The sequence below is a fragment of the Salvelinus alpinus genome, chromosome 8, assembly GCF_045679555.1.
Source record: "Salvelinus alpinus chromosome 8, SLU_Salpinus.1, whole genome shotgun sequence".
Lineage (NCBI taxonomy): Eukaryota > Metazoa > Chordata > Actinopteri > Salmoniformes > Salmonidae > Salvelinus > Salvelinus alpinus.
In genome coordinates this window covers 12,486,557-12,496,945 of record NC_092093.1, presented here as the reverse complement: position 1 = coordinate 12,496,945, position 10,389 = coordinate 12,486,557, and the positions used below count along the sequence as shown (strand labels likewise).

The window sequence follows — 10,389 nt, the reverse complement described above, 5'->3', positions numbered from 1 at the left end:
AGAAAGGCCGCCGTAGGCAGACATGGCTCTCAAGAGAAGACAGGCTATGTGCTCACTGCCCACAACATGAGGTGGAAACTGAGCTGCACTTCCTAACCTCCTGCCCAATGTATGACCATATTAGAGAGACATATTTCCCTCAGATTACACAGATCCACAAAGAATTCGAAAACAAATCCAATTTTGATAAACTCCCATATCTACTGGGTGAAATTCCACAGTGTGCCATCACAGCAGCAAGATTTGTGACCTGTTGCCACAAGAAAAGGGCAACCAGTGAAGAACAAACACCATTGTAAATACAACCCATATTTATGTTTATTTATTTTAACTTGTGTGCTTTAACCATTTGTACATTGTTACAACACTGCATATATATAATATGACATTTGTAATGTCTTTATTGTTTTGAAACTTCTGTATGTGTAATGTTTACTGTTCATTTTTATTGTTTATTTGACTTTTGTATATTATCTACCTCACTTGCTTTGGCAATGTTAACACATGTTTCCCATGCCAATAAAGCCCCTTGAATTGAATTGAATTGAATTGAATTGAATTGAATTGAATTGAATTGAATTGAATTGAATTGAAGAGAGAGAGAGAGAGAGAGAGAGAGAGAGAGAGAGAGAGAGAGAGAGAGAGAGAGAGAAAATAAAAAATAAAAATAAAAAATATCTTAACAGAGAAAAATGTCCTCCTGTGTGCTACCTATATCCCCCCACTAGAATCCCCATACTTTAATAAAGACAGCTTCTCCATCCTGGAGGGGGAAATCAATCATTTCCAGGCCCAGGGACATGTATTAGTCTGTGGCGACCTAAATGCCAGAACTGGACAAGAACCTGACACCCTCAGCACACAGGGGGACAAACATCTGCCTGCAGGTGACAGCATTCCCTCCCCCATATGCCCCCCTAGGCACAACTATGACAACATAACCAACAAAAACGGGTCACAACTCCTGCAGCTCTGTCGCACGCTGGGTATGTACATAGTCAATGGTAGGCTTCGAGGGGACTCCTATGGTAGGTTCACCTATAGCTCATCTCTTGGCAGTAGCACTGTAGACTACTTTATCACTGACCTCAACCCAGAGTCTCTCAGAGCGTTCACAGTCAGCCCACTGACACCCCTATCAGACCACAGCAAAATCACAGTCTACTTGAACAGAGCAATACTCAATCATGAGGCATCAAAGCCAAAGGAACTGAGTAACATTAAGAAATGCTATAGATGGAAGGAATGCAGTTTGGAAACCTACCAAAAAACAATTAGGCAACAGCAAATTCAATCCCTTTTAGACAACTTCCTGGGTAAAATGTTCCACTGCAATAGTGAAGGTGTAAACTTGGCAGTAGAAAATCTTAACAGTATATTTGACCTCTTAGCTTCCCTATCAAATCTAAAAATCTCAAATAGAAAACCGAAGAAAATGAACAACAATGTCAAATGGTTTGATAAAGAATGCAAAAATCTAAGAAATAAATTGAGAAACCTGTCCAACCAAAAACATAGAGACCCGGAAAACCTGAGTCTACGCCTTCACTATGGTGAATCACTAAAACAATACAGAAATACACTACGGAAAAAGAAGGAACAGCATGTCAGAAATCAGCTCAATGTAATTGAAGACTCCATAGACTCTAACCAATTCTGGGAAAATTGGAAAACACTAAACAAACAACAACACGAAGAATTATCTATCCAAAATGGAGATGTATGGGTAAACCACTTCTCCAATCTTTTTGGCTCTATAACAAAGAATAAAGAGCAAAAACATATACATGATCAAATACAAATCCTAGAATCAACTATTAAAGACTACCAGAACCCACTGGATTCTCCAATTACCTTGAATGAGTTACAGGACAAAATAAAAACCCTCCAACCCAAAAAGGCCTGTGGTGTTGATGGTATCCTTAATGAAATGATCAAATATACAGACAACAAATTCCAATTGGCTATACTAAAACTCTTTAACATCGTCCTTAGCTCTGGCATCTTCCCCAATATTTGGAACCAAGGACTGATCACCCCAATCCACAAAAGTGGAGACAAATTTGACCCCAATAACTACCGTGGAATATGCGTCAACAGTAACCTTGGGAAAATCCTCTGCATTATCATTAACAGCAGACTCGTACATTTCCTCAATGAAAACAATGTACTGAGCAAATGTCAAATTGGCTTTTTACCAAATTACCGTACAACAGACCATGTATTCACCCTACACACCCTAATTGACAACCAAACAAACCAAAACAAAGGCAAAGTCTTCTCATGCTTTGTTGATTTCAAAAAAGCCTTCGACTCAATTTGGCATGAGGGTCTGCTATACAAATTGATGGAAAGTGGTGTTGGGGGTAAAACATACGACATTATAAAATCCATGTACACAAACAACAAGTGTGCGGTTAAAATTGGCAAAAAACACACACATTTCTTCACACAGGGTCGTGGGGTGAGACAGGGATGCAGCTTAAGCCCCACCCTCTTCAACATATATATCAACGAATTGGCGCGGGCACTAGAACAGTCTGCAGCACCCGGTCTCACCCTACTAGAATCCGAAGTCAAATGTCTACTGTTTGCTGATGATCTGGTGCTTCTGTCACCAACCAAGGAGGGCCTACAGCAGCACCTAGATCTTCTGCACAGATTCTGTCAGACCTGGGCCCTGACAGTAAATCTCAGTAAGACCAAAATAATGGTGTTCCAAAAAAGGTCCAGTCACCAGGACCACAAATTCCATCTAGACACCGTTGCCCTAGAGCACACAAAAAACTATACATACCTCGGCCTAAACATCAGCACCACAGGTAACTTCCACAAAGCTGTGAACGATCTGAGAGACAAGGCAAGAAGGGCCTTCTATGCCATCAAAAGGAACATAAATTTCAACATACCAATTAGGATCTGGCTAAAAATACTTGAATCAGTCATAGAGCCCATTGCCCTTTATGGTTGTGAGGTCTGGGGTCCGCTCACCAACCAAGATTTCACAAAATGGGACAAACACCAAATTGAGACTCTGCATGCAGAATTCTGCAAAAATATCCTCCGTGTACAACGTAGAACACCAAATAATGCATGCAGAGCAGAATTAGGCCGATACCCACTAATTATCAAAATCCAGAAAAGAGCCGTTAAATTCTACAACCACCTAAAAGGAAGCGATTCCCAAACCTTCCATAACAAAGCCATCACCTACAGAGAGATGAACCTGGAGAAGAGTCCCCTAAGCAAGCTGGTCCTAGGGCTCTGTTCACAAACACAAACACACCCCACAGAGCCCCAGGACAACAGCACAATTAGACCCAACCAAATCATGAGAAAACAAAAAGATAATTACTTGACACATTGGAAAGAATTAACAAAAAAACAGAGCAAACTAGAATGCTATTTGGCCCTAAACAGAGAGTACACAGTGGCAGAATACCTGACCACTGTGACTGACCCAAACTTAAGGAAAGCTTTGACTATGTACAGACTCAGTGAGCATAGCCTTGCTATTGAGAAAGGCCGCCGTAGGCAGACATGGCTCTCAAGAGAAGACAGGCTATGTGCACACTGCCCACAAAATGAGGTGGAAACTGAGCTGCACTTCCTAACCTCCTGCCCAATGTATGACCATATTAGAGAGACATATTTCCCTCAGATTACACAGATCCACAAAGAATTTGAAAACAAATCCAATTTTGATAAACTCCCATATCTACTGGGAGAAATTCCACAGTGTGCCATCACAGCAGCAAGATTTGTGACCTGTTGCCACAAGAAAAGGGCAACCAGTGAAGAACAAACACCATTGTAAATACAACCCATATTTATGCTTATTCATTTTAACTTGTGTGCTTTAACCATTTGTACATTGTTACAACACTGTATATATATAATATAACATTTGTAATGTCTTTATTGTTTTGAAACTTCTGTATGTGTAATGTTTACTGTTAATTTGTATTGTTTATTTCACTTTTATATAATATCTACCTCACTTGCTTTGGCAATGTTAACACATGTTTCCCATGCCAATAAAGCCCCTTGAATTGAATTGAATTGAATTGAATTGAATTGAGAGAGAGAGAGAGAGAGAGAGAGAGAGAGAGAGAGAGAGAGAGAGAGAGAGAGAGAGAGAGAGAGAGAGAGAGAGAGAGAGAGAGAGAGACACTAACATAGAGAGATAGAGAGAGACAGAGGGACACATAAACAGAGAGAGAGATAGAGAGACACAGTACAGCACAGTACAGTACAGTACAACACAGTACAACACAGCACAGTACAACACAGTACAACACAGTACAGTACAACACAGTACAGCACAGTACAGTACAACACAGTACAGCACAGTACAACACAGTACAGTACAGTACAGCACAGTACAGCACAACACATTACAAAACAGCACAACACAGTACAACACAGTACAACACAGTACAGTACAGTACAACACAGTAAAACACAGTACAACACAGTACAGCACAGTACAGCACAACACAGTACAGTACAACACAGTACAACACAGTACAGGAAGGACAACACAGTACAGCACAACACAGTACAGTACAACACAGTACAGCACAGTACAACACAGTACAGCACAACACAGTACAGCACAGTACAACACAGTACAGCACAACACAGTACAGCACAGTGCAACACAGTACAGCAAGGACAACACAGTACAGCAAGGACAACACAGTACAGCACAACACACACAGTACAGTACAGAAGAGCACTACAGTACAGCACAGTACAACACAGAACAGCACTACAACACTACACAGTACAGCACAACACAACACATCACAGTACAGCACAGAACAGTAGAGCACAACACAACACAGTACAGTACATCACAGTACAGCACAGAACAGTATAGTACATCACGGCACAGTACAGCACAGTACAACACAGAACAGTACAGCACAACACATTACATCACAGCACAGTACAACACAACACAGTACAGTACAACACAACACAGTACAGCAATTGAACCATGCTTAGTCCTCTTGGTTCACCATTATACTGGTTCACTATCAAACAACATGATTGGAGATATCACTGTTGCATTGTGTTGGATGGAGAAAGCTTTTCATCACATCATTACACTTTCAGCAGCATGAGCAGGGTGGGTTTGTGTGTTTGGCAGAGAGAGAGAGAGAGAGAGAGAGAGAGAGAGAGAGAGAGAGAGAGAGAGAGAGAGAGAGAGAGAGAGAGAGAGAGAGAGAGAGAGAGAGAGCGAGAGAGAGAGAGAGAGAGAGAGAGAGAGAGAGAGAGAGAGAGAGAGAGAGAGAGAGAGAGAGAGAGAGATGGAAATAAGAAGAACGTTGATTACATGCTCAGAGGATTGCATCTAATTTCTTCTCTCAGCCAGCCATGTGTCGGTGGGCTATGTACAGAGCTGCTCGGTGCATTACTGCCATCTAGTAGTGGTTCTATGAACTGTTTGTAAACCTCAGGGGGAGGAGGAATAGCTCTACAGTAGAAGAAACACTAAACAGGGGACTATAGAACACAGATTTAACACTAATCTGGTACCTGGCTAGAATATTAAAGCACTAAACTTATCAGCAGCCAAGTGTCACTTGTTTAATAGGTGACGAGTAACAATGAAGTTGTTCATTTGTTGACTGGTATTTGAAACTCCATTGCCTGGCTACAACTACTATACTAGTTGTCTACTAAAAGCACAATGAAAACCATCACACAGGCAGAGCCATAGAGCTATGGCCACAAGTAGTGCACTACTTTAGGGAATAGTGAACTGTTTAGGACAAAAGTATGAACATGCCCTTGACTCCTTACGTTGACGAGTCAACAGGATTAGACATGAAACCACTCTCTCTCCTGGTGAGGCATGACCCTGAGTTAATCACTGGGTCAGAGTAGCACTCATCGCCTCGAACCATGACTCGGTTTCAAAGAAAGGAGAGGAGATAGAGAGAGAGAGAACGCGGGAGAGAGAGCGAGATATAAAGAGCGAATGAGAGATAGCAAAAGAACAGACATCAATGTAGAGGCCGAGAGGTAAAGACATAAAGAGAGGGAGCAACAGAGAGAGAAATAAAGAGGTAGAGGACAAGAGAGTGTTATCTGCAGTGGACCCAGCAACAGCATTAGTAGGTATGAAAGGTTGATGTAATTTCAGTGTCGACTGATCACAGTTCCTACATTATTCATATCAAAAACTCCAAGATGGCGTAGCAGTCAGACGTCTTTGTCCTTCGTCTTGTCATGTCCCATGTATATATATATATTTTTTTAAATATTTTTCTAAACCTCAACTTCAAAATACTCTCCTGCAACCCGCCTCATCCAATGTGGTGTGGATCTGTTTTTTAAAAAGTATTTTTATTTACCTCGGAACCGGAATCCCCCAACAGCAGCTAGCCAGCTCACTAGCTAGTAGTCAGCTAACTGCTAGCGGTCATCAGCTAACCTTCAGCTCGGAAAGCTCTCGCCAGTTTGTACAAAGCGATTCAAACCAGAGCATACCGGACCTATTTTCTCTCCATATCCCCGGATTCCTACCGCAAGCTCTGAACCTTTTCATCTAGATCATCATCTAGCTGCAATCCGAGTGACTACTCCTGGCTAACGTCTGTCCCGGAGCAAGCACCAATTAGCCTGGAGCTAGCCCATACTAGGCCCATTCTCCCGGCTAGCTGAAGAGGCCCATCAGCCACTCCTGGGCTACAATACCCGGACCCCTTCTACTGCCGGTAGGGGGCAGGGAACCCCGCCAATCCTTCATGTCTGGACTACCGACGTAATCTGCTCGAGGGGGTACTCAACTGGCCCCTACGTCGCGACGTCCTCTGAATGTCCATCTGCTAGCCTGCTAGCCGTGGCCTGTTAGCTGCTAGCCACGGCCCGCTAGCTGTCTAGGGCATATTGGACTGTTAGCTGAATAGATCCATCGTCCAATTTCTTGGGCCACTATACCTATTTTGCTAATTGGATTTGGATCCCTCTGCTACTCGAAACACAACTAATCCATCACGACTGGTCTATCGACGTCACCGCACGTGGAGGCTAAAACAGACTTTCCTCCGTCGCGACGTCCCTCTAAGGCCCATCTGCTAGCTTGCTAGCCCCGGCCTGCTAGCTGTCTGAATCGCCGTGTCTCCAGCCAGCCCAACCACTCACTGGACCCCTATGATCACTCGGCTACGCATCCCTCTCCCTAATATCAATATGCCTTGTCCATTACTGTCCTGGTTAGTGATTACTGTCTTATTTCACTATAGAGCCTCTAGCCCTGCTCAATATGCCTTAACCAACCATTTAGTTCCACTTCCCACATATGCGGTGACTTCACCTGGTTTAAACGTCTATAGAGACAATATCTCTCTCATCATTACTCAATGCCTAGGTTTACCTCCAATGTACTCACATTGGACCATACATTTCTCTGTACATTATGCCTTGAATCTATTCTATTGCACAAGGAATCCTGCTCCTTTTACTCTCTGTTCCGAACGTACCAGACGACCAATTCTGAAAGCCTTTAGCCGTACCCTTATCCTACTCCTCCTCTGTTCCTCTGGTGATGTAGAGGTTAATACAGGCCCTGCAGTGCCTAGCTCCACTCCTACTCACCAGGTGCTCTCATTTGTTTACTTCTGTAACCGTAAAGGCCTTGGTTTCATGCATGTTAACATTACAAGCCTCCTCTCTAAGTTTGTTTTATTTACTGCTTTAGCACACTCTGCCTACCCGGATGTCCTAGCCATGTCTGAATCCTGGTTTAGGAAGACCACCAAAAACCCTGAAATTTCCATCCCTAACTACAACATTTTCTGACAAGATAGAACTGCCAAAGGGGCGGTGTTGCAATCTACTGCAAAGATAGCCTGCAGAGTTCTATCTTACTATCCAGGTCTGTACCTAAACAATTCGAGCTTCTACTTTTAAAAATCCACCTTTCCAGAAACAAGTCTCTCACCATTGCCGCTTGCTATAGACCACTCTCTGCCCCCAGCTGTGCCCTGGACACCATATGTGAATTGATTGGCCACAATCTATCTTCAGAGCTCGTGCTGCTAGGTGACCTAAACTGGGACATGCTTAACACCCCGGCCTATCCTACAATCTAAGCTTGATGCCCTCAATCTCACACAAATTATCAATGAACCCACCAGGTACAACCTCAAATCCGTAAACACGGGCACCCTCATAGATATCATCCTAACCAACTTGCCCACCAAATACACTTCTGCTATTTTTAACCAAGATCTCAGCGATCACTGCCTCATTGCCTGCATCCGTAATGGGTCTGAGGTCAAACGATCTCCACTCATCACTGTCAAACGCTCCCTAAAACACTTCAGCGAGCAGGCCTTTCTAATCGACCTAGCCCGGGTATCCTGGAAGGATATTGACCTCATCCCGTCAGTAGAGGATGCCTGGTTATTCTTTAAAAGTGCCTCCCTCACCATCTTCAATAAGCATGCCCTATTCAAACAATGTAGACCCAGGAACAGATATATCCCTTGGTTCTCCCCAGACCTGACTGCCCTTGACCAGCACAAAAACATCCTGTGGCATTCTGCATTACCATCGAATAGCCCCTGTGATATGCAACTTTTCAGGGACGTTAGGAACCAATATACACAGGCAGATAGGAAAGCTAAGGCTTGCTTTTTCAAGCAGAAATGTTCATCCTGTAGCACAAACTCAAAAAACTTCTCGGACACTGTAAATTCCATGGAGAATAAGAGCACCTCCTCCCAGCTGCCCACTGCACTGAGGCTAGGAAACACTGTCACCACCGATAAATCCACTGTAATTGAGAATTTCAATAATCATTTTTCTACGGCTGGCAATGCTTTACACCTGGCTACCCCACCCCGATCAACAGCCCTGTACCCCCCACAGCAACTCGCCCAAGCCTCCCCCATTTCTCCTTCACCCAAATCCAGATAGATAATGTTCTGAAAGAGCTGCAAAATCTGGACCCCTACAAATCAGCCGGGCTAGACAATCTGGACAAACTCTTTCTAAAATTATCTGCTGACATTGTTGCAACCCCTATTACTAGCCTGTTCAACCTCTCTTTCGTCTGAGATTCCCAAAGATTGGAAAGCTGCCACGGTCATCCGCCTCTTCAAAGGGGGATACAATCTAGCCTCGCCTGGTTCACCAACTACTTCTCAGACAGAGTTCAGTGTGTCAAATCGGAGGGCCTGTTGTCCGGACCTCTGGCAGTCTCTATGGGGGTGACACAGGGTTCAATTCTCGGGCCAACTCTCTTCTCTGTATACATCAGTCTTGTCGCTCTTGCTGCTGGTGATTCTCTGATCCACCTCTACGCAGACGACACCATTCTGTATACCTCTGGCCCTTCTTTGGACACTGTGTTAACTAACCTCCAGACGAGCTTCTATGCCATACAACTCTCCTTCCGTGGCCTCCAACTGCTCTTAAATGCAAGTAAAACTAATTGCATGCTCTTCAACCGATCGCTGCCCGCACCTGCCCGCCCATCCAGCATCACTACTCTGGACGGTTCTGACCCAGAATATGTGGACAACTACAAATACCTAGGTGTCTGGCTAGACTGTAAACTCTCCTTCCAGACTCACATTAAGCATCTCTAATCCAAAATGTATTCTAGAATCGGCTTCCTATTTCGCAACAAAGCATCCTTCACTCATGCTGCCAAACATACCCTCGTAAAACTGACCATCCTACCGATCCTCGACTTCGGCGATATCATTTACAAAATAACATTCAACACTCTACTCAACAAATTGGATGCAGTCTATCACAGTGCCATCCATTTTGTCACCAAAGCCCCATATACTACCCACCACTGCGACCTGTATGCTCTCGTTGGCTGGCCCTCATTTCATACTCGTCGACAAACCCACTGGCTCCAGGTCATCTACAAGTCGTTGGTAGGTAAAGCTCCGTCTTATCTCAGCTCACTGGTCACCATAGCAGCATCCACCCGTAACATGCGCTCCAGCAGGTATATCTCACTGGTCACCCCCAAAACCAATTCTTACTTTGGCCGCCTTTCCTTCCAGTTCTCTGCTGCCAATGACTGGAATGAATTCCAAAAATCCCTGAAGCTGGAGACTAATATCTCCCTCACTAGCTTTAAGCACCAGCTGTCAGAGCAGCTCACAGATCACTGCACCTGTACATAGCCCATCTGTAAGTAGCCCATCCAACTACCTCATCCCCATACTGTATTTATGTATGTATCTTGCTCCTTTGCACCCCAGTATCTCCACTTGCACATTAATCTTCTGCACATCTACCATTCCAGTGTTTTAATTGCCATATTGTAATTACTTCGCCACCCTGGCCTATTTATTGCCTGCCTTATCCTACCTCATTTGCACACACTGTATATAGACTATTTCTACA

General features: G+C 43.8%; 1 protein-coding gene across 6 annotated transcripts in view; it reads right to left on the bottom strand.

Moving 5' to 3' along the window:
* LOC139582567 (neurexin-3b-like) overlaps nucleotides 1-10,389 on the bottom strand; it is a 626,716-nt gene that overhangs the window by 380,926 nt on the left and 235,401 nt on the right. The window lies entirely within an intron of this gene.